Source organism: Dama dama, chromosome 18, assembly GCF_033118175.1.
Source record: "Dama dama isolate Ldn47 chromosome 18, ASM3311817v1, whole genome shotgun sequence".
Lineage (NCBI taxonomy): Eukaryota > Metazoa > Chordata > Mammalia > Artiodactyla > Cervidae > Dama > Dama dama.
The window spans coordinates 105,095,033-105,121,301 of record NC_083698.1 but is presented as its reverse complement, the minus strand read 5'-3'; the positions used below and the strand labels follow the sequence as shown (position 1 = coordinate 105,121,301).

The window sequence follows — 26,269 nt, the reverse complement described above, 5'->3', positions numbered from 1 at the left end:
ATAGCACCACAAATCAATTGCCTTTATGCCTTTTCAATAGAAAAAAATCACAATATATGTCATGCATAAAAAACCTGTGGGCCATATGGAATAAATCTTCTTGATCCCATTAAATATCTCCACAAAGTCCCCCAAAACTACTTTTCATATTGTCCCCATACAAAATTCACCTACTAGAGCAAATTTAAATGGTAGTATTTTTCTGCTTAAAAACCTCAAGTTACTGATAACCTTTTCCATCTAATATTATATTTACAGCAAAAAAAAAAAAAAAAAAACCCAAAAACAATTTATACAAAGTAGGTTGGTATCAAATGAAGTGAAAGTTGCTAAATCATGTTCAGCTCTTTGAAACCCCATGGAATTCTCCAGTCCATGGAATTCTCCAGGCCAGAATACTGGAGTGGGTAGCCTCTCCCTTCTCCCGGGGATCTTCCCAGCCCAGGGATCGAACCCAGGTGTCCCACATTGCAGGCAGAGACACTGTATAGTCCATGGGATCGCAAAGAGACACAACTGAGCAACTCTGGTATTAAGATGTGCCATTAATTGGATAAAAGGAAATTTTCAATAAAAAACTTTTTCAGAAGTTGCCCATTAAGTGATTTTTAAAATGTCCTATTTTGTTTGACTAGTAACAGTGTTTTAAAGCAAAAGAAATATCCCTTTAATAATGGGTTACATAATTAAAACCTAATGATAATCAATTAATTCCTCTTTAAGGATTAATCACAGAAGTGTACACAATCATTTTCTATCAACACAGTACTATGTAAAAATAAGGTTATACTTAAGTAAATTTCTTGAGTTAAAAAATAAATATAAGGCTCTATTTCAATGTCAAACATATGGTATTCTTTTTTCCTTTTTTCTTTTCTGAGTCACTTTTTCCCCCCATTTGCACTGACTTAATCCCCTAAGACAATTGCTGATCTTAGCTAAGTTGTCTATTTAGACTAATTGTATGTATACATATGATTTTCAATCTGTCTAATCAAGATAAAATTGAATGGGGTTTAATGTCTAAACTTAGCAGAGAGAAAACATCCAGCTGTAACTTTATTGACTATTCTTAACAAAATGATCACTTGATTCTGCTTTTTGAACACTTGGAAGTCTCTAAATATCCACACTTGCTCTGAAATATTCCAAAATGGGTAGATCTATTGTGAGAACAAGACCTTCTCTGAAGCAAGGCAGCTGTGTAACACACAAGATCACTATGGACTGGGTATATTTAAGTTCATAAAACAAGACTTCATCAGTTACTCATAACAATGTTGTTTACTCCTGGTGCTTTTTGGAGTTTGAAGTTATCAAGTCCTTTTGTTTTCCTACATGAGACACATTCTAGGAGAAAATACTTATAGTAGAAACTTCTACATGTCCATTAAATTATAGCCATGAAGACTTATGGCTCTTGAAGAGGTTATGAGAAATGGCTGAAAGAAAGGTGAGGAAACGGTGTTATCAGAAATGGAAGAAAACTGAATCCTTACTACGTTGCAGTGGAAGTTCAGCAGCACTGTGATAACACTGAAAGGAAAACACTGCACTTAATGAGCTTTACAATCTAGCTGAGGATATTTCTGTGCATAGCATTCTGGCACCTTCTTACTGTTTATAGCAAAAGGGGAAAAGAAGAGAGAAAATCTGTTAAATATGAGGAAGCCAGGTCTTAATGGATTTGAAAATAAAATATTTTCTTAAACTTCAGTCTCTTCAGATGTTGAACAATGCAAAAATTAAGAAATCTCTTCAAGGCAAATTTCAACTACCAGGAAAACATGATCTAAAGATAATAATGAGGCGTGACTATAAAATCCATATTAAGACCTCCAAAATATATTAGACAATGCTTCCAAGAACAATTCATTCAGACAAAAGAACCTCTAGGTAGCTAGCTTAGTGGTGTGTCTTATGGAGTCCCTGATTTAAACAATGAAGATTCTAAAAATAATCTTAAGGACATTTTCCCCTCAGCATATCAGCAGAAGCCCAGTGTAAAAAAACAAAACAAACAAACAAAAAAATCACTTATCTTTATGAAAGTGTGGATAAGGCTTTTGTTTAATGGAGTAAAGCTTAGTTACATTTATAGGTATCCTACAACTTTTTAAGAGAACTGTACTAGTAGAATATGGACCACTCCCTTATAGTTGGCAATGGGTTAAAGATGCTGTCTCTGATACTGGAAATTCCTGATATTCTAACCCACTCCCCCCTCCTTGAAATGAAGGACAGCATATTATTTATTTTCTGTATTTGTTCCCTTTATGTCAAATATAATTTCAGTAAAAACTGCTAATGCAATCATGTCTGTGATTCTTTCAATGACTACCCTACCCTAAAGTTCAGAATTTAACATAGTAGATTAATAGCAGGGTTGTTTGGAGAAAAAAAAAAATTGCATCTGGGATACTGAGGGTCAGAAATGAATAGATATAAAATGGATAGAGGGTCAAACTCAATTAAAATTTGCTGTTATTATAAAAATGATATACAGTAAAAGAGTAAACTCTTTTATGTTTCAGCTTAGAGCTTAAATTTACTACATCTATGGATTTGAAACAAAAAATGTAATGTTCATATATTGGTTGTTGTTACTGGGTTCTATGATCGGACAGTATGTTGTAACACCCACAGTGAGTTTTAACCATGTCATCCTCAATTGCATCTATCAGTGAACTGGTCAATTACGTTACCTTACTGGTATGTTTGAAATGTCCATTTTAAGACTTAGCATATAAAAACTTTATACCTGATTTGAGGCCCAACATTTTGCTATTCTCATTGACAAAACAAACATGTGCATTTTCACAGTTTTTTTTTTTCTTTTTTCTTTTTTTTTTTTCACAGTTTTAAAATTTTAACCCAGATATACATTAGTGAAAAATAGGCTGATATTTGTTTTGACATTAAAATGCCAATTTAAGTAGTAAATTATAACATTAACTTGATGGAACAAAAAAGCAAACAATAGGCAACAAGGTTGAGTATTTTACATGTCTGAAAGTACCCATAACACAAGATGTCTCTATTTATACTTATTTTAAAATAGGGATGTTTAGGAGGTTGAGAAAGGCTAGTGAAATGCTGTAAAGATGCTCAAAACCATTTAGTGCCCTTTCAGTATAATCTTGGAATATTGTGCAAAATTTCTACTAATCTCTCCTGTGTACCAAGCCTTCCTAAATAATTCACACTGGTGGAGGCTGGGGCCAAACAAGCAGTGTGTCAGAGTGAGCCAGGAGTGAGCCCAGTGGTAGCTAACGTCTGCAGCCAGCCAAACTCACGCCCACCTGCCATGGCCAGGAGGCTGACTGCAACAGAGACTGATGGAGCCAGCAAATCAACATGCTGAAGACAGTGGGAGCCAGGCTCGCACTGGCAGGGAAGGAGGGCACAAATGAAAGGTGGGAGACCTTGAATGGATCCTGTGGGTTTACATTGGAATTTACAGTGTGCACTTGTGGTTTTCAGTATATACAGAGAGATATAGAAATAAGTCTAGATGGAATTGTGTATATGGTCAACATACAGGTCGTTGCTACCACCCACTGAAGATGATCTGCAGAAGGATTACACCCAGAAGCAATGAGTGTCTACTTTGTTAGTGCTCTAATTAAATGCTAAAAGATATCTATTCTTAATCTCCTCAAACAAATCTGAATCACTCTGATGTACACCGGAAACTAATACAACTATAATTCAAAAAAAAAAAAAAAAAGCCTGTCTATTCTTGCTCACTAAGCTTCAGCCATCCCATTCTCTTGTCTGTGCTTCAGAAAAACCAAGCCCTTCCTATGTGGAATTTCCTTCTCTGCATTTTTCATGGCTAACTTATGATTCAGGTCAGTTCAAATATCACCTTCTGAGAGGTGACTGCTTCAAAAACCATGGTACTTAAAGTTATTCTATCCATTTTCTCATTCAAGTTCCTCAGCAACTTATTTCTTGTCATAGAATCTGTCATAATTTGTATTTATCTGGATTGGTTTATTTACTTATGTGTGTGTGGTTCTGAATGTGTCTTTTCCCTCTTTAGTGTAATAGTTTCATGACATCAATTGTACTGTCTTATTTCTCTATGAATTTAAAAAAGTATTTGTTGAGAAAACCCCACATATGATAAAAATTACCAACCTACTTATATTAAAACAAGCTATGGGATACATGGGAGATGATGAAGATGGAAAGTGTCTTGATGAAATAAATTATTTTTTAACAGATTGAAGCTCCACTTTATAACATAATATAATCTCCATTTTCAGACTTTACGGATCCTTCTATACTTATTAGGTGAATGATCAAGTGAGTGAATAGGTTTGAATTTTTATCCTGGAATGAGGTGATATCTAACCTTGAATTTTCACTTCCTTCAAGACTCTTCAAGACTTTCAGTCACCTTATCAGAGAGGCCTTCTCTGATCACCAGTTAAATAACATTCTCCCATGCCTTTGACACTCTCATCTCCTTATCTGATTTATTTTTTGATAACTCATCACCACATTGCATACCATATGTTTGCTTATTGTTTTCACTCTTTGTACTGGGATGTAAACTCCTAGACCTTTTACATATTAGAGGCTCAACTATTGTCTTTTGAAAGAACAAAAAATCGTTGAAGAATTTTGAGCACGGAAATAATTTGTATTATGTTATTTTTCTGCTGGTAAAGATAAGAATAAACTTATCTTATCTTATCAGAATAAGCTGGCAGAGAGAAACTGGGGGTTAGTGTTGTTTTACAAAAGAATCACGGGACAAATCATTGGACAAATTTCAAATTCTTTAAAGTATGTCAATAAAGCTGATGTAGAGGGAATGAGTGAAAAATATTTCACAGGAAGATATGACAGAACTGACTGATCTCCTGGATACGAGTCCTGCACAGAGAAAGATGACTAGACTGACAGATTCTGGGTGAGCAGCTAGATGGATGCTTTTGCCTTTATGAAAAAGAAGATGCAGGAAAAGCATCTGGTCTTTAAGAAGTGGGATGAAAGGGGAGGGGAAATGGTGGGTGATTCTGATGAGTTCAAAGCTAGCCTTTTCAAGTCTGAAGTATCACTGTGATATCAAAGATAAAATATTCAATCCAGAGGTTGATATTAATATCTGGACATTGGGAGAGGGATCAGAATTTGGAAATGATTTTTTTTCAGTCACTATGTAATGGAGGTGGAGGAGATTGCATAAAGAAATTGTATAGTGTGCTAAGCAAAGAAATTCAAGGCTGGAACTCAAAAAATCATCTACATATCATGGGGAGAAGCAGGAAGACAAACTAGTGAAGAAAACCAAGAAAGAGGCAAAAGAAAAACCAAGGAGTGGTATCCAGGAAGTGAAGGAATGAGTAACAATATCAAAGATCACAGAATCCAAATTACAAAAGACAGAGCTTGACTTAGGTTTACCATTTGGGTCAATGGGAAACTGGAGAAATGAGTATGGATAACAAATCTCATTGTTTAAAGAGACCACTATTACTCATACTATGTATGAAACAGATAAGTAATGACAACATACTCTATAGAATGGGCAACTCAACTTAAGGCACCGTGGCGACCAGAATGGATATATGTACATGTATAGCTGACTCATTTAGCCATGCAGTAGAGACTAATGCAACATTGTAAAGCAACTACACTCCAATAAAAACTAATTTTAAAATTAATAAAAAGATAGAACCCAACACACGGGAGAGTGAAAAGCACAGCAATCCTGGCATTCCATTATGAAACAGTGGCACACGAGTGAAAGGCTAACATCTCTGGAGGTAATGTTTATGAGTTAATTTTAATTATATAAATTATTTAATGTAATCTGTTGGCTTTTTCAAATTTAGTGTGCCATTTATATTTATTGCTTTCTGTTTATCTACTGTTTATTTATAATAGATGAGTAGTAGATATAATATTAAGAATTTTGCATTTATCAAGTTTTTCCCCTTGAGTAAATTAACTAAATGCTCTGTTTCTTTTTTTTTTATCCATAAAATAGGAAAATGTAGAATGCTCTAGCACAGGAGGTTAAGAATTAGTAAGAACATAACTACAAAGTAAGGGCTTAGAAAATGCCCGTGTGTATGTGTGTGTATGTGTGTGTGTGTGTGTGTGTGAGTTGCTCAGTCATGTCTGACTCTTTGTGATTCCATGGAATGTAGCCCACCAAGCTCCTTTGTCCATGGGATTCTCCAGGCAAGAATACTGGTGTGATAGCCATTCCCTTCTCTAGAGGATCTTCCCCGACTCAGGAATCAGACATAGGTTTCCTGCATTGTAGGTAGATTCTTCTACCATCTGAGTTACTAGGGAAGCTCAGAAAATGCCCAAAGTATAAATCAAAAGATCTAACAGAGATAATCATCATCATCACCATTTCTGTTATTCCAAATAACTTAGTTTATTATTTCAATTGTTTTTGTATTTATCAGTGATCTATAAATATATTATTTTTATCGTCAAGAATGTTAAAATCTCATTAGGAAGATAGATTTCAGAATTTCAGAAACACAAGTATAACTGTGTGAAAAATGTTACCGCCTATTCAAATGAGTGTGTAAAATTCAAGTATCAGAAGAGCTTGAGAAGACCATTTTCTCTCCTTGACCATTTCATCTCTTTCCTTGGCTAACAGAATATTATACTGCCCCAGGTTTTCTAGCAATATTTCAATTTCATTTACTGATTTCTTAACTCATTCCTGGGGTAAAGGCAAAGGTAGTACTTCATCAAAGTGTGTCCTGAGCTGCGTCCATTTTCTTGAGTCTCTCTCCACAATAATAGCAAACCCAAACCCAAAGAAAGGAAATGCCAAAGAATGCTTAAACTACCGCACAATTGCACTCATCTCACACGCTAGTAAAGTAATGCTCAAAATTCTCCAAGCCAGCAATACCTGAACAGTGAACTTCCAGATGTTCAAGCTGGTTTTACAAAAAGCACAGGAACCAGAGATCAAATTGCCAACATCCGCTGGATTATTGAAAAAGCAAGAGAGTTTCAGAAAAAAACATATATTTCTGTTTTATTGACTATGCCAAAGGCTTTGACTGTGTGGATCACAATAAACTGTGGAAAATTCTGAAAGAGATGGGAATACCAGACCACCTGACCTGCCTCTTGAGAAACCTGTATGCAGGTCAGGAAGCAACAGTTAGAACTGGACATGGAACAACAGACTGGCTCCAAATAGGAAAAGGAGCACGTCAACGCTGTATATTGTCACCCTGCTTATTTAACTTATATGCAGAGTACATCATGAGAAACGCTGGGCTGGAAGAAGCACAAGCTGGAACCAAGATTGCCGGGAGAAATATCAATAACCTCAGATATGCAGATGACACCACCCTTATAGCAGAAAGTGAAGAGAAACTAAAGAGCCTCTTGATGAAAGTGAAAGAGGAGAGTGAAAAAGTTGGCTTAAAGCTCACCATTCAGAAAACTAAGATCATGGTATCTGGTCCCATAAATTCATGGCAAATAGATGAGGAAACAATGGAAACAGTGAGAGACTTTATTTTTGGGGCTCCAAAATCACTGCAGATGGTGATTGCAGCCATGAAAATAAAAGACGCTTACTCCTTGGAAGGAAAGTTATGACCAACCTAGACAGCATATTAAAAATCAGAGACATTAGTTTCCAAACAAAGGTCCGTCTGATCAAGGCTATGGTTTTTCCAGTAGTCATGTATGGATGTGAGAGTTGGACTAGAAACAGGGTTGAGCACCGAAGAATTGATGTTTTGAACTGTGGTGTCGAAGACTCTTGAGAGTCATTTGTACTACAAGGAGATCCAACCAGTCCATCCTAAAAGAGATCAGTCCTGGGTGTTCATTGGTAGAACTGATATTGAAGCTGAAACTCCAATACTTTGGCCACCTGATGTGAAGAGCTGACTTATTTGAAAAGACCCTGATGCTGGGAAAGATTGAAAGCAGGAGGAGAAGGGGACAACAGAGGATGAGATGGTTGGATGGCATCACTGACTCAATGGACATGAGTTTGGGTAGGCTCCAGGAGTTGGTGTTGGACAGGGAGGCCTGGCGTGCTGCACCTCATGGGGTCACAAAGAATCAGACACAACTGAACTGAACTGTGACTGAACTGAACTGAAGTGAAACTCATTGCTAAACTACCTACTGTATGAATGGGTCTCCAATGATATCTCCATCAGAGGTCTTTCCTTTGAGCTCAGGACTAATGTTTCCAGAAGTTCTTGGACTTCTTCATTCTAATGTCTCACACATGTTCAAAACTCAAGATACACTGTTCTTGATCCCAGGTGGTATTAGCCATTGTCATTGTCTCTATACCAACAGTCACTCAAAAAGTCAACTTCAATGACCTCATCTAAAAAGCTGCACATACTAAACAACCAAGAGTAATCCATGGCACCTCCAGCCTCACTCCCTGAATGCACAATCACACTGTGTCAGCTCCACCTTTTAAATAATCCTCGGCCTCTTCCAGACCATCCAAGCCTAGACCATTACACCTTCTCTACCACCCACTTCCAATCCATCTCCAACATGAAACTTGAGTGTTCTGTGTTAAAAATATTAATCTGATCATGTTACAACCTGACTGTGTGCTCAGTTGCTCAGTCACGTCTGACTCTTTGCAACTGTGTGCACTGTAGCTCATCAGGCTCCTCTGTTCATGGGATTCTCCTGACAAAAATACTGGAGTGGGTAGCCATTCCCTTCTCCAAGGGATCTTCCCAACCCAGTGATCAAACCTGCATCTCCTGCATTGCAGGCAGATTTTTTATCATCTGAGCGCCACCAGGGAAGCCACAACCTGATTAGGAGTCTTTACTTGATAAAATGAATGAGCAAGATTTTAAAATAATTTTCAAGGTCTTTCTTTCCCTCTAATATTCTGGTTTTCCAAGTGCAAAGTGTATTTACAGTGATATATAAAATATGTTGTCATATATTATGAAAATAAAATCTTAATTATTTTTAAAATAGTATGTATTAGTTTGATTTTCTGTAATTAAAATTAATTTCATATAATTTATTATGATTAATAATAATATGTACATATTAGAATATTAAAACTATATAAACATTAGTATCAATATATTAGAAAACACTGTATCAAAACTTTATTGGCTCAGGAGGATCAAAATTTTTCAAATAAAATTATCTATGAGTCTCCCCTCCTATTCTCATATAATACTTATAACAAATATAAAATGCATTTATACCAAATTAGCTTAAATTTAGAAGATAGTGGACATATTTCAGAGTGTCTTTTAATAATCATGAAGGAAATTACAAGAACATAGGAAAACAAGAGGAAATCAGAGAAACACACTAGCTATCCGGACAAATTGGGATGGTTAGCAATTTGCAAATCAAATTGTACAATATGATTTAAAAAGCCATTTCTGCCCTGGGGCCATCATAAAAATAAGAGCATAATTACCAAACTGAATAATATAACTGTTTTATGTCTTTTTAATATTTATTTAATGTATTTATTTGGCTGTGCTGGATCTTCGTTGCAGCCTGTGAACTCTTAGTTTGAAGCATGTGGGATCCAGCTTCCTGACCTGGGATGGACCCCAGGCCACCAGCAGTAGGAGCATGGAGTCTCAGTCACTGGACCACCAAGGAAGTCCCTTGTGTCTTTTTTTAAATGTTAAGTGATTTAAAAAAAAAAAAAACTTAGTTGTGTATTCATACATAGAGAGTGCAAAATGCAAAATAAAAGACTTTGTAGTTGGTAACTTTAATTCTGTATGACCATACCGTTAGTGTATGTAACATAAAATAGACAAGAATATTCATATATTCAGAAAAGAAAATAATATTGCCTTCTTGATTCTTCTGTGCAGGTTGTTTGCTGATTTCTATGGAATTATACAATACTTTGAAAATATGATCTTAGTGGTCAGGAGCATGGGCTTCAGAACAGCAGAACTGATTGCCAACCCGATCCTGCATGTATTAGTTACACAGTTATGCCTTGAGGAGGTCACTTACCTTTTGTTTAATGTATTGTTTTAATTAAATTGTATATATTTAGGGTGTACAACACTGTGTTGTAATACACATCTACATTTTACTAAAGTAAAATAACCGTGAAAAATCCGTATGCAGGTCAAGAAGCAACACTAAGAGCCGGACATGGAACAACAGACTGATTCCAAATCGGGAAAGGAGTATGTTAAGGCTGTATATTGTCACCCTGGTTATTTAATGTATATGCAGAGTACATCATGTGAAATGCCGGCCTGGATGAAGCACAGCTGGAATCAAGATTGCCAGGAGAAATATCTATAACCTCAGATATGCAGATGATACCACCCTTGTAGTGGAAAGTAAAGAAGAACTAAAGAGTTTCTTGATGAAACTGAAAGAAAAGAGTGAAAAAGTTGGCTTAAAACTCAACATTTAGAACCTAAGATCATGGCATCCAGTCCCATTACTTCATGGCAAATAATTGGGGAAACAATTGAAACAGTGACAGAGTTTATTTCCTTGGGTTCCAAATAACTGCTGATGGTGATTGCAGCCATGAAATTAAAAGATGCTTGCTCCTTGGAAGAAAAGCTATGACCAACCTAGATAGCACATTAAATAGCACAGACATTACTTTGCCACAAAGGTCTGTCTAGTCAAAGCTCTAGTTTTTCCAGTAGTCATGTATGGATGTGAGAGTTGAAATATAAAAAAAAAGCTGAATGTCAAAGAATTGATGCTTTTGAACTGTGGTGTTGGAGAAGACTCTTGAGAGTCCCTTGGGCTGCAAGAAGATCAAACCAGTCAATCCTAAAGGAAATCAGTCCTGAATATTCATTGGAAGGACTGATGTTGAAGCTGAAATTCCAATACTTTGGGCACCTGATGAGAAGAACTGACTCAGTGGCAAAGACCCTGATGCTGGGAAAGATTGAAGGTAGGAGGAAAAGGAGACAACAGAGGATGAGATGGTTGGATGGCATCACCAACTGGATGGATATGAGTCCATCTCAGGGACTTGGTGATGGACAGGGAAGCCTGGCATGCTACAGTCCATGGTGTCTCAGAGCCAGACACGACTGAGCAACTGAACTGAACTGAACTGCAGCTCTCCCATTATCATTAGGAGCCTGTTAAGTGCACGGCTTTGATCAAGTAACATGGCAATTTCTCACATTTAAAAATATTTTAATATTTGAGAGACTTGTTTTATTCACTAAAGAAAATTAGAATTAGATTCTCCTTACTCTTATTAAATAGTCCTGCTTTGAAAGTCTACACAGTTTTTAATATTTTGAAGGAGGAAGACTCTGTTTTTGCTTATTAGTATTTTTGCCTGGGAAAAGGAAAATAGGAATATAAACTAGAGTCACAACTAGCCACATTACAATAATATGTATAGTCCAACATACTAAGGAATCAAATATAATTTCTACTTGGCTTTGGCGTGCTCCTAATATGAATATATTTAATGTTTTGGAATTTAACTGAAAACATTTTTCAGTCTACTCTGGCTTTGGTGCTTAGAAGGGTACTTGGCTGAAAACAGGAGTCCATAACCCATCCTTTTCCTCCCTCTTCCCTCCTGCTTTGTTGTTATGATTGTTGTTGGTAATGATGATATTATTACTGGTGATGTGATTGTTTGAGACTTCAACCTTCTGTACTCTGCACAATAATGATGCTTTTCTTCAGTTGTGAGAATGTTTCCATGTTCATCAATGAAGTCTGACATTAGAGTCTTAAGGAAAAATACTTTCAGAATGCTTCAAATTTCACTAACTTAATACTCTCCCAAAGTGATAATTCTCCTCAAAATGCTGACACTATTTATTATAAGTTATACAAAAAGAAAGACTTGTTCCATTTAACTTCATTTGCAAATTTTTTTTTACCACATCTCAATGTTTTTTTTATCATAACACAAACTCTCGACTATGAGATAATCTATTTAACAACATTTAACATACAAGAATAACATATTATAGAATATTTAGGAAAGAGATAGAAATAAAAAATAGGTAATTCCATTTCCTATGATATGGTAATGTGAGGAGCCTGAAACTTTTTCAGTTCAAAACACATAGAAATGCCAGATGAAATGTAACGCACATCCTTTTAAATTATAGCTGTATGTATCCAATAAGGTAGGAGAAGCTTTTAGAGGGGGTCAAAAAAAACCAACTAACTTTAAACTGCAGGGTGCCAGATGATGCTGGGCTATTAGTATTCAGAAGGTATTTGCTAATCTTTGTAATGCAAAGGTTTAGATTTCAAAGGCCAAGCAGAATTAGAAATCAAGTGTTGGACTTGTGCAAGGAATAACAACACCCCTCCCCTTGCCAGAGACACTAGAACATAAAGGCTAAAAATGCTAAAATCTCAGTGGAAGCAGATAGTGGAGAAAAATTCACTAGTCAGCAAAGAAATGTGACAAGGATATTTGTCTCTCTTCTACTGACCTACAGAAAAGAAACTACGTTCTGAGAATTCATAAGCCACATGTTTGCTCAACAAAATTATGGCTTTCAAATTCACAATGGCTAGAGGGTATAACTCCCAAGCCAAGAAATTAAAATACAAAATGTAGTTCTCAATTGTTATATTTTGAAGGAAGCATGAATCCTCTCAGGATTGACCCTGTAATCACAGGATTCCTGAAGATAAAAGCCAGAGCAATTTAAATACATAATCTATGCATATTAACATAAAATAGTAGAAAACATGCATAATGAAAATGATTCAGAAGAAACACCACAGAGAAACATTTGACAGCTATAGATTCAAGATAAATTTTAGGATTGAGAATATGGCAAAGCATTCAAAAATCACTTAAAGAAATAAAAGGTGGAACAAAATATATAAGAAATAATGAGTTAATATTAAATAGAACCAGTCATATTTGATAAATAATCAAATACTTCCTCCAAGAATAAAAATTCATTGCTGAAATTAAAAACTTCATCAGTTATGTCACGCAGATGAGATAAAACTATAGTGTGTATTTGTGAATTGAAAGATGGACTGAACATCTAGTGTAGAAGAAAAATTGATTAAAAATATTAAATACAAATATTAACATGTGGAGGATGAAATGAGTTCTAACATTTATTTGATTAACATTTCAGAAAGAGAGAAAAGAGAGAATTATGGAGAAGGAATTTAAAGACAGAATGTCTAAGAGTTTTCCAGAACTGACTAAAAATTTAGATTCAGGGAGAACAATAATTTCCAAACAAAATATTTTTAAGAAATCAGTTTTTATATGGACCTTTGTCAACAAAGTGATGTCTCTGTCTTTTAACATATTGTCTGGCTTTGTCATAGTTTCCTTCCAAGGATCAAGCATTTTTTAATTTCATGAATTAAGATGTGACAAAGAAGGGATAGATTGATGGATCTTATGTGAAAATAGAAGCAAATTCAATTACTATTAACAAAATGATAGTTTGTGCAATCAGAAAAAAAAAACCAGTCTTACACAGAAAAATGTAAGAGCAAATCACCAAGGAACATAAAAATATCAAGAGAGAAGAGAGATGACTCCTAAGAAAGAATATTAAAGCAGACAGGAAACTTATTAACAAGGAGAAACAAAAGGTAGAATGCAGTAGAGTAAGATATTGAAAATGCCTAAAGGAAATAAAATTCAAATCTAGAATTGGACATCAAGCTAAACTATCACACAAGAAAGAAGGAAATTAAGACATTTTCATAGAAACAAAATTGAAGCAGGTTACCAACACTAAAACTAAAGAATGTGTGTTGAAAAGAACACACATCCAGAAAGCGGAGAACAGGAAGGCACAGTAAGAGAAAAAGCTGACAAAGAAGACAAAACCCGAAAATACAATAATGACACAAACATAAAATTATAAAAATGATACTATTGAAGTCAAAAAGAGGTAGAACTAAACTGTAGGACAAAGTAGAATACAGGATGGAAGGAGATAATCGTATTTATGCTAAAGTGTCGTGGACTGAATTTTATTCCCCTCCACCAATTTATATGCTAAAGCCCCAACCTCCAATGCAACTGCTTTTGGAAATGGGGCCTTTAGGAGATAATTAAGGTTAAACGAGGTCATGAGGGTGGGCCCCAACCCCATAGGACTGGTGTCCTCATGAGAAGAGCACCGGGCCCAGAGATGTCTCTCCCGTGTGCCCAGAGGAAAAGCCGTGTGAAGATGTGGGAAGAAGTCAGCCATCCACAGGCTGTGAAGACAGTCCTCACTAGAAGCCAACCTTGGCACCCTGATCTTGGACTTCCAGCCTCCAGAACTAGGAAAAAATAAATTTTTGTTGCTTAAGCCACCCAGCCTGTGGTATCCTATTATGACAGCCCAATTAATATCATGTTTCTTTCAGGAGAAAGATCAAGATGTTAAGTTACTTTTGATTTTTTAAAATAGTCACTTAAAACTATAAAGATAATCCCTAAAATAGGAAATATGGAATATATATAGGTATATAAGATATATGTGTGTGTGTGTGTGTGTGTGTGTGTGTGTGTATAAACACTGCATTTAGTGGTGGGGGAGATAAATATTTTTAAAAAATATTGATGGAGCCAAAGGAAGGAAAAATGAGAGAAAAAACAGAACATAGAAAAAGTAGGACCAAAAGCAAAAGAAGATGGTAGAAATATACCCACGTATAGTAATAACGAAAATAGATTTTAATAACACTGAACTGCATATTGAAAAGACAGATGTGCCATTGGATTTTTTTTAACCTAACAATAAACTATGACTAAGAAGCATATCAGAAACAAAGGAACCAAGAAAAGTTGAGAGTAAAGGAAATGAAAATGATAAGCAAGGTGAATACAAGTTTAAAAAACCTGGTGTGTCTATGATGATATTAATATACCAACCTTAGTGATATAATCCAAAAACATTGATACCTTATATAATATTGGCATTGGTATCAATATGTGAAGTGATGTAGGCTTCAGAGTGAGAGTGTCTGAGCTAGATATTGCTTATGCTAGTTTGCCCAATTTACGTTTCACTAAATTACTTAAAAATTGTGCCTCATGGTTTTTCCTCTCTAAAAGAGAGAAAATAATAGTATCTGCTTTATAGTATCATGTTGAGAATTGACTGAATACACACAAATTATGAACTGAATGCATGTAAATTTTTTCCTTGGTGGCTCAGTCAGTAAAGAATCCACCGGTAATGCAGGAGACCCAGGTTCGATCCCTGGATCGGGAAGATCCCCTAGAGAAGGGAATGACTACCCATGCCAGTATTCTTGCCTGAAAAAATCTCATGGACAGAGGAGCCTGGTGGGCTACAGTCAATGGGGTCAAAGAATTGGACAGGAATGAGTGAATAAAAACTGACATATAGTAATACTTACTGTTTCTGAGGAGGATAAAAAGGGATGAAGCGTATTTTAAAAGAAAATCAAAACCAAATGAAGGAAAAGGCACCATGAGGGATAAGAAAGTTTAATATGTTAACGACAAAGGTAAAACTCACTACAAGACAAAGTGAAAGTCACTTAGTCATGTCTGACTCTTTGCGACCCCATGGACTATACAGTCCATGGAATTCTCCAGACCAGAATACGGGGGGCATAGCTTTTCCCTTTTCCAAGGGATTTCCCCAACCCAGGGATCAAACCCAGGTCTCCTGCATTGCAGGCCAATTCTTTACCAGCTGAGCCACCAGGAAAGCCCAAGAATACTAAAGTGGGTAGTCTATCCCTTCTCCAATGGATCGTCCCAAACCAGGAATTGAACCGGGGTCTCCTGCATTGCAGGTGGATTCTTTACCAGTTGAGCTACCAGGAAAGCCCAAAACTCACTAGAAAGTTATAAATATTCTAAATATGTGTGCATCTAGTATTCAAATAGACAAAATAATTTTCAAAAAATGCAAGAACCACACCCTCAAGAAAACCTTCTCAGATGATGTACTCCTTACCCCAAACTCTAGGTCCCTTTCCTCAGGGCTTCAGGAGCACACACTGTATAAATCATATTATAGCCACCTATCACATTAATTATAATTCTTTTTTTTTCCCCTCAATTCTCTCCTACCAAGTCCCATAAGCTCCCTGGACTACCTTTTTGGTTTTCAGTGCTAACTTACAAATATAATACTGAGTACGCATCCAAAACATGTATGCTTGACAATTTGTAAAGAAATGGTTTTAAAAAACAAAGTTTAACAGACATAAATTTATTTTTCATAAAAGATTGAACTTTCTCAGCCTATGTAGGAAATCTCCACACATTACTGTAACTCTTCCCACCAACTCACCCTATCCTCAACTCAGTATTAAGCAGATTGTCATATATACATACATTTCTGTGAAAGATGGGGGAGATTTCAACTAAGTTTTAAAAGATAATGAAGTAGGGACTTTCCTGGTGGTCCAGTGGTTAAGACTTTATCTTCCAATATAGGGTACGCAGATTTGGTCCCTGGTTGTGGAGCTAAATTTCCACATGCCTTGCAGCCAAAAAGCCGAAACATAAAATGGAAGCAGTATTGTAACAAGTTCAATATAGACTTCAAAAATGGTCGAAATTTGTTTTAAAAAAAATGATAATGAAGTAGATGAGGAGTGAAAAAAGAGATGCGGAAGAGGAAAACTACAGAAGAACCGACGGAAAGAAATACCCAAGAGAAGTGAGCCAGGCTGCAAGGCTGGACCTCAGAAAGGTTCAAACTCTAGAGGTGCAAGGAGTCACGAAAGACAGCAAAAGCAGATGCTATCTCACTCTCTACCCCCATCTCCCCTAAAAGACTCCCTGTAAAAGCTGACACTGAAGACCCCAACTGGATCCAACCATTGGTGGAGAAGCGTATGTGCCCTTGCGAGAGTGAGACTGAAGGATAACTAGAGACACTGCGATCTGGACAGAGGATTCCCCAACTCCCTTCCCTTTCTGTTCTTCCACGCACCACCAGAAACTATCAGATCCTCCCGTGGAGGAAGCAGTCTCATAAAAAGATTCTGGGGTACAGATTATGGGCCAATTCACTGTCCCTGATCATGTGATAAATCCGACAGTCAATGAACTTCACCTGGAGACAAACACTTCTTCAAGGCACTTTGTTGTTTAATATGCACAGGCACTGGAAATGCATATTACAAACCACGTACAAATAAACGATTCACAGACCTTGCTTCAAATTATTAAAAATTTTTTTTAAACAACACTGATTTCAAATAAATGCATTGGTTAAATTGTCATTGAGGGAAATATAAGTGTCCATAGAGACCTATTAATTTTTTTTTTTCCTGGTAACAATGCAAAAAAAAATGTTACACATAAAAAGTGGATATTCAGCCATTTAATTAAACACCTAAAAGGGGCCAGATTCCTTCAAAGAAGACCATAACACTGGCAGTTTTTCACCTTCCTAGTCATATTTTGGTGGAAATAGAAATAAAGCCTGCTTCTTTATGAGTGAGGAGAAAAATGATAAAATTTGAATCATAGTCTGAAGGTTTTCAGTGCTCAATGCAGGTCTACTGGAATATCTGAGATTCATCTCTGTGGAATGAGTTTTATTGTCAGTACGGTTTTCCATTATTTAGACTAAACTCCTACCACCTGCTACAAAGACACATAAAACAAATGGATTTGCAGACTATGTTTGCTTTCTTCTGATGAATGAATCTGTCCCACGTCTGCTTTCTGGAAGCATAAGTAAAATATTGACAGTTTACATGTTTTAAATGTTTATTCTGTCTCCAATGTATATCTTCTTCTGTTTATAAAACTGTGCCAAAGAAAATAGAATTCTTTACGCAGCCAAAAAAATAAAAAGATAAACAGGCTTGGGTACAACAAACTAAAATGTTCCTACCCTATTGCTCTGTGATTGATACTCATTGCTCTCCAGTGCAGGACCAGAATCTACACTTAATATAAAGACTGATAAATTCAGCAAAAGTTTCTGGAAATAGTATCTTCTGTTTACTGCTCATTTCTAGAAACAGTTCAAGGGAATGATATGTTAATCAAATCCAGGTCTCCTGTATAAAGTAACATTTACTCTCAAATAATATTTCAATGCTCTAACAATGAATTGTAAGATAATAAGGCATGTCCTCTTTCCTTTGGTTTTAATCTGCCAAAATAATAGACTAGTACAAAAATAATACATTTTTATAAAATTTTAATAAAACTAATAAAACATCCTATATTTGCACTAAAGAATATGAAAATATTACTTAAAAATTTTCAGGGTTGTGGTTATATTTGTACCACCTACCTTACTTTGTAGTTAAATGGAAGGTTTAATATAATGATTTTTCTTGGTTAAAGAAAAAAGCTAATAAGATAGATATTTTGATAATATGTAAGTCACAGGAAATACAAGCAACTTTCAGAAAGGCCATTCAGAAAGTTGAAAAAAATGGTATCCTAGGGGGACTTCCCTGGCGGTCTAGTGGGCAAGACTCCACGCTTCCACTACAGGTGGTGCAGGTTTTGATACCTGGTAGGGGAACTAAGATGTTGCATGCTACGCAGCCAAAGGGGAAAAAAAAATAGGGTATCCTGTGTTAAAAACAGCTAGGACATTCTTCATCTTTTCTCAGTGGGTCCTCTCCTATCAATTAGAGTGGAATATTGTGACTGAATATATTAATGTATATAAGGTAGAATTGAACCAATGGAGGCTTTGTCAGCAAAGCAAGTGTAGAAGCAAAGACAGCCACAGAGGAAGTGAGGCTATGGTTCAGTCAAGTGGCGCCTACAGAGAGGGAGCTTTGCCAAGGAGTTTGAATATCGGATTTGCACTGGCTGAGTCATCAGCAACAATGCAGAGGTGAGCGGAGTCCAGGCTAATGCTATCAAGTGTTGCGACACCATTTGCATTGTGGAGATGCATGCAGCAGACTTTCTACCTTGATACCATTAAAAAAAAAAAAAAAAATCACATAACTGGCTGAAACTTTCTTCCTGTTAACTTTCAGGAAGGATGAAGTCTCAGTATTAATTCTATCACTCAAAACAAAGCTGGAGATGCAGAGTAATTGTCAAATGTGTAAGACAGAGGATTGAGTAAAATTATTTACTAAATTACAGAAGATTGATCTATTTCTCTTGACTTCTGATCAGAGTGAGGGGAAAAAGTTCCTAGGATACAATTCAGGAAGCAACAACTGAGTATAACCATTTAAAGTGAGGGAAATTCTGATAGAAGCCAAACAGAAGTAAGATGAAATGTTGCCAAATGAAAGAGCTGAAAGGGTCGTTAAAACATAGCCAGGACAGCCAGTGACTGTTCTTAAATGGTTTGTCAAGGCACATTCATAATCATACAGGTTTAGGTACGCAGAATCTGGTGAACTGTTTCCACTCTAATAGGTTCCAAAGATCCACTGCGCCAGCATCCCCAAATCAGACTTATCTTTCAGGGGTAAGAGCACTCCAGCTAAGGTCAGAGGAATGTATGTTTATTAATATATTAAAATGAGAATTGGAACTATGGCAGCGGCTGTAGCTTTCTCTCTCTGGGCAGGGAAGCTGTTTCAAATGCTTCAGTCTATCTCTGGCTGTTTGTGTGGAAATGCTCAAGATGGGATGCCGTATCCATTCTCGAAGTTGCTGCGGTAATATCAGAATTTGCCATGCACTGAAAGCTTTGCTATGCAATGCAGTTTGGAGACAAGGTTCCTCTCTGCACAGTACAATATATCACACCCATCCCTCATACATAAAGACACACACATAGGTATATATACATACATACATACATATATATATATATGATTATATATATATATATATATGATTATAATATATATTTGGGCTTCCCTGGTAACTCAGACGGTAAAGGATATGCCTGCAAAGCAAGAGATGCAGGTTCGATTTCTGGGTAGGGAAGATCCCCTGGAGAAGGAAATGGCAACCCACTCCAGTATTCTTGCCTAAGAAATCCCATGGACAGAGGAGCCTGGTGGGTTATAGGCCATGCCTGCATGCGTGCTGAGTTGCCTAAGTCGTATCCAACTCTTTGCAACCCTAGGGACTGGTAGCCCAGCAGGCTCCTCCAGGGGATCTTCCCCACCCAGAGATCAAACCTCTGTCTCTTGTCTCCAGCATTGGTAGGCAAGTTCTTTACCACCAGTACCACCTAGGAAGCCCGGGTTATAGTTCATGGGGTCACAAAGACTCAAAGTGTCAGAAATGACTGAGCCTTAACAGTTTCTTTCACTTTCATAATAATATATATCACTAAAATATGTAACAAAATGCACACATTCATGCACACACACACAGAGTACACACACATGAATAAGTAAGCCTGGAGTGGCTGGTGGAGCAAACACACTAGCTCTGTTTTCCTTTCATATCGAGTGAACCATACTTGGGTTTAATAGTGAAATGATTCAAACATAGAGAATAGACTTATGGTTGCCAACAGGAAGGGACTGGGGGAGGGGAGAGTGGGAGGTTGGGATTAGAAGATGTAAACTATTACAGAGAATCGATAAACAACAAGGTCCTACTGTACAGCGCAGAGAACTATATTCAATACCCTGTGATAAAACATAATGGAAAATAACCCATAAAAGAATGTGTGTGTGTGTGTGTGTGTGTGTATGAATTACTTTGCTATATAAATTAACACCATATTGTAAATAAACTGTACTTCAATAAAAATAAAAAATAAAATACTCTCATATAAGTTAAAAAAATAGTGAAGTGATTAACATGATCAAAATAATTACTTCAACCATGCCATGATCAAATATTTTGCACTAAATATGGTCTGTTAATGTAATATTTGTTAATAACATATTACTGAGTGGTGAGGGCTTTCTTGGTGGCCCATACAATGGCTCATTCCAGAAGGAGGGGAGACCTGGGTTCAACCCCTGGGTTGGGAAGATCCCCTGGAGAAGGGAATGGCTATCCACTCCAGTATTCTTTCCTGGAGAATTCCATGGACAGAGGATCCTGGCAGACTACAGCCCATTGGGTCCTAAAGAGTCCAACAAGACTGAGTGACTTTCACTTTCACTGACTGGTGAAAAGAATGTCCATTAAGATTTTTGTCTGAAAATATCTCAGAGAATATAACTATTCTTCAATTTTACCAAGAATATTCTTTAAGCCCATGGTCATTGTTCGGTGAATCTAGGAGAATTTTGTAATCAGCAGCCTCTGCAACCTACTTAAGACTCAATTCAGTCAAGAGAAAAAGCATATGAGAGTGGAAAAATAAGTTGTTAGGTAAAAATGTCAATTTTCATGAATCTCAAAGCACATAAATTTAAAGGTCTCCTCCTGCAAAGTCAAAGCAAAGGCTAAGAGTTAAAGTCAATGTAATAATGCTGTTTTATTATTCACTAGGCTATGCATTGTACATAAAATGAAGAAAAGTCAATAGCAGTACATAAAATAACCAAGTCTGAAAGGTGAGCTATAGTTTCTTGGGAAATTAAATGGTGTCTGTACTAGATTATCATCCTCATAAACCTGTAGCAGTTAAATTACACCACAAATGAGACATACCAAAGTAGATCACACAACTCACTGCATAACCACATAATACATATAATTCCAGATTAAAAAAAATTATTAATATCTTAACACATGTCCACATTTCAGTAATATGTGTCTGGACTGAATTAAATCCCCTTTGTGATGCTTAGTCCACAGTGTTAAAGTTTAAAACATCCTAGGATATTTTTACCTACCCATTCACTGATAATCAATTGTAGCATATACACTGTAGCTATATCTCTTTAAAATTGGGATAGATAAGGTCAAAACCAAAAAAGTCATAAACAGCATTTATTAAACAATGTCCCCAGGCAAAGACTAAATTCACAACTGGTAATAAGTAAGAAAGGTCAAGTTTTGGGATGATGAATCAAGAGTTTGATACACTCAGCTTGAAGGGCTTGTGGGATGTTTAGAAGACAGTCAATTAGAAGCTGGAAATAAAGAGCCACAAAAGGGAGACAGAAGGAATAAATGAGATCAATCATAGCAGTTTTATGTTTTCAAATGAAAAAAAAAAACATGGTTATAAAGTATCAAAAGTCTCTCCTGTTCTTTTCTCTTGCATAGACTAAAATTCAGAGGTTCTTAACCCAACCAAGTGATTGTGCAGAACCTAACTTCAGTAAAGTGTTCCTTCCTTTGTTCCACATCTGTGCCCTCCATGAGTTTTATATTGTAATTTATTGATTTACAGTTTAATAACTGCATCTCTACAGTGACCCTCTTGAGGCAGGTAACTGTGACCTATCCATTTGGGCATCTTATGCATAGTAGGCCTTTATTGCTCAGTTGATCAGTCATGTCTGACTCTTTGTGAACCCATGGACTGTAGCCCCCCAGGCTCCACTGTCCATGGAATTTTCCAGGCAAGAATACTGGAGTGGCTTGCCATTTCCTGATCCAGGGGATCTTCCTGACACAGGGGTCAAACTTATGTCTCTTTTGCCTTCTGCGTTGGTGGGTAGATTCTTTACCAGTAGTGCCACCTGGGAAGCCAAGGTGTTTATTAATTGCTTTTAATTAGGTTGACGAGTTGACAGAGATTTCAGCTCTTTTTCATTGGGTGTTTCAACACTATGAGGAAAACATAACAAACACTCCTAAGGAGACCTTATGAAGACATGATTGGCAAAGCAACTGTGAGAAAATTCGCTCAGAAAAACCATGCAGCAGATGTACATACTCTTACTTAAATGGAAAGTACAGTACTAGAGTACAGAGCTAATGTGATTTGCCCAAGGTTCTCAGCTGACTGAAGCAGCCCCCAAACTCAAACTGGTTCTCCTTCTAGCACTGACTGGACCGTGGGGTCAGGGAACAAGGCAGGACAAATAAAGTACAGGTGTTTGATCATCTCCACTATAAGGTCTGCAGATTGTGACTTCCCTTAGTGGAGTGTCTCAAAACATTAGACACCCTTACATTCAAAACTAAGGTTTCCCTGGTGGCTCAGCTGATAAATAAGTTGCCTGCCAATGCAGGAGCTGCAGGAGACTCGGGTTTGACCCCTTACTCGGGAAGATCCCCTGGAGTAGACAATGACAACCCACTCCAGTATTCTTGCCTGGAATATTCCATGGACAGAGGAGCCTGACCGGCTACAGTCCACGGGGTTGCAAAGAGTCAGACATGACTCAGCGCTCACGTAGAGACACACACATTCCAAATAAGCAGAAAAGCACTATTGAGAGCTAAAGTTTCTAAATTAGCCACTATTTACATTAAATATAGAGAAAAGAAAACCCAAAACTTAACATCCTTAGAATAGCCTCTGGATATCATATTTGCTGTTTACTCAAGAACTATTCTCAATCTTCTTCCATATCGAGAGATTAGACCAGCTTTCCAGAATACAGCCTGAACATGTCAAATACTTGCTTATCTAGGATTGCATGTCACTATGACAAAACCATGTCTAACAGGATCTGAAATAAAGCCTGTTAGGGGATTCTGATAGCGTATTTCTCACTAAGGATGTGTGTGGCAGTGAGGGCCACTGAGTCTCCTCCTTGCATTTGTGTATAGCTGTATAAGAACAACCATGTCAGGAAAAAACCTGAGTACAAAGGCTAGCATATTAAGGGTGGTGATGTGAAAAATAAACTGCATGGTAGCAGCGGGCCATAGAATTAGCCAAACATGAACCCCTTCCCTGCAGGCTTCTTATTAGATGAAATAATTATGATAATTTTTAGTTCATTATTATTTAAGTATTCTGTTATCTGAAGCCAAAAGCATTAAACTCACACAATCATTCTGGAATGGAATGGTTTAGGTCCATCTATTTCATGAATAGCCAGAATGAGAGTAGGCAGATTCCTCTATTCCCTGAATGCAGTTTGCCTTTTCTGTTGTATGGATGAGTTATATGACAGCACAGAGGAGTCTTTCTTCCTACTTTGGAGCTCTGCTTATATAATATTATTATGTCCTTTAATTATGTTCTGGTTCACACTGGGACTAGTCTTAAAGCGATTTTCAAAGTTCTTTTTACAAAATCAATTAGAACTTCTCTTCCTCGCATTCCAGATCTTGTGGCCATCTGGTCACACAACCTTTCCAGTATTTTCACCCTGCTGTGACATCACCCAACTGCCACAGGCAAAGGAAACAATAGCAGCCAAACACTCGTTTGCTTTTAACTAGTTCTTATTTTGCTGCCAATATAGAGGTGCATCTTAGAACTGGGAATTCCCTATAACACAGTGTGGCCACGTGCTGTGCTGGGCTTAGCTCTCAGTCATGTCTGACTCTTTGTGACACCAGGGACTGTAGCCCGCCAGGCTCCTCTGTCCATGGGGATTCTCCAGGCAAGAATACTGGAGTGGGTTGCCATGCCCTCCTCCAGTGTATCGTCCCAACCCAGGGATTGAACCCAGGTCTGCGGCATTGCAGGCAGATTCTTTACCATCTGAGCCACCAGGGAAGCCAAAGAATACTGGAGTGGGTGGCCTATCCGTTCTCCATGGGATCTTCCAGACCCAGGAATCGAGCCAGTGTCTCAGACTGATTCTTTACCAGCTGAGCTACCAGGAAAGCCCAGACTGTGGCCATATGGCTCAACAAAGACATTTCTCTACAGTGAAATGAAATGCATTTTATTTTAAAAATAAATTTAAAAAGAAACTTGATCTTTATGAAAGAGTAGTGGAAAGATTGAGGTAGACTGAGTTTGCACATATCTGACAAACATCAGTCATGAATTTTAAGAAATCATCTTGTTTAGTCCTATAACGATAAACTAGACACTCAGGGTTCTTAAATCTCATGTTCATGCTTGCTTCCTCACTTCAGACTTATTTGACTGTTTGTGACCCCATGGACTATAGCACACCAGGTTCCTCTGTCCATGGGATTTTTCAGGCAAGAATACTGGAGTGGGTTCCCATGCCCTCCTCCAGGGGCATTTCCAGATCCAGGGATCAAACCCACATCTGCATCTCCTGCATTGCAGGTAGATCCTTTACCACTGAGTCACTAGGAAAGCCCTCTTAGATCTAAAGATGCATAAATAATTCTGTGCTCAACAGAGAACATAGTCTTCTCCAGAAAACACAGAACCTTTATAGAAACTGGCTTTAGAGTAAACCATAATTCAAGTATCTCAATTAATTTCCAAGAATTAATATATCTGACTACAATGTGTTTTTAATAGAAATCACCAAAAAAATGCAAGTCTATGTATATGCACATCAAATTAAAAAAAAAAAAACTTTAACTTAACACAATGGCTAATAAAAGTCATAATGGATATTAAAAGATAATAAACACTACTAAATAATAATGAAAATATTATATAACCAAAGTTGGAAGATGCACCTAAAAAGGACCTTTAATGAAACTGATAGCTTTAAATACTTACATAAATATAAAAAATAAACTATCAGTTGATTATTCCTGAGAAGTAACAAAAATAAAAGCTAAATACAAAGAAGGTAGGAAAAAGAATAGATTCTATTGATATAGAAAACTAAGTTGGGAAGAACTAGTGAATCTAAGAGGTTGTTCTTGAAAAGATAGCCAGCGTTGATGGTAACGAAAACATAAACGAAGAAGGTGCAAGAAAAGGCAGGATTTTAGATTCACTCAACATTATGAAAATAATGAGAATGCTTTGGGGCTTCCCAGGTGGCATTAGTGGTAAAGAACCTGCCTGCCATTGCAGGAGATGTAAGAGACTCAGGTTCGATCCCTGGGTTGGGAAGATCTCCTGGAGGAGGGCATGGCAACCCACTCTAGTATTCTTGCCTGGAGAATCCCATGGACAGAGGAGCCTGGTGGGCTACAGTCCATGGGGTCTGTATGACTGAGGCATGACTAAAGCAACTTAGCACGCACATGGACAATTTTATGCCAAAATTTTGAAAATGTAATTAAATGGACAAAACCGTAGACTGTGACACCAACTCTATAAAGAACAGGATAACCCATACCCATTGCATACCAAATAGCATTTGTGAATAAAAAAAAAGAAAAAAAACTCACAAAAAGCTCACATGGTAATACAGGTGAATTTTACTGTGTAAAAAGAATGTCACCTGCCATTTTAGTAAACAAAGGATATTGAGGCCATCAGACACTACAGCACCCTGAGGGGATTTAGGATGGAGGAAAAATAGGTACTGGCTTGCAAGTAACTGAAGTGCATATTAAAGGAATAATTTCTATAAACCCAGATTCTTGTATTTTCCCATAAAATACAAATGCACTACATTCATTAACTTGAGATATCTGGCTTTCTTTAATCAGCAGTAATGTTTTGATGTCCTGCTACCTGTTTTATAGTTTTTTTTCTTT

At 36.9% G+C, this 26,269-nt stretch overlaps 1 protein-coding gene across 1 annotated transcript in view; it reads right to left on the bottom strand.

The window, feature by feature from the left end:
• CNTNAP2 (contactin associated protein 2) overlaps window positions 1-26,269 on the bottom strand; it is a 2,213,955-nt gene that overhangs the window by 964,351 nt on the left and 1,223,335 nt on the right. The gene's annotated exons all lie outside the window — the stretch shown is intronic.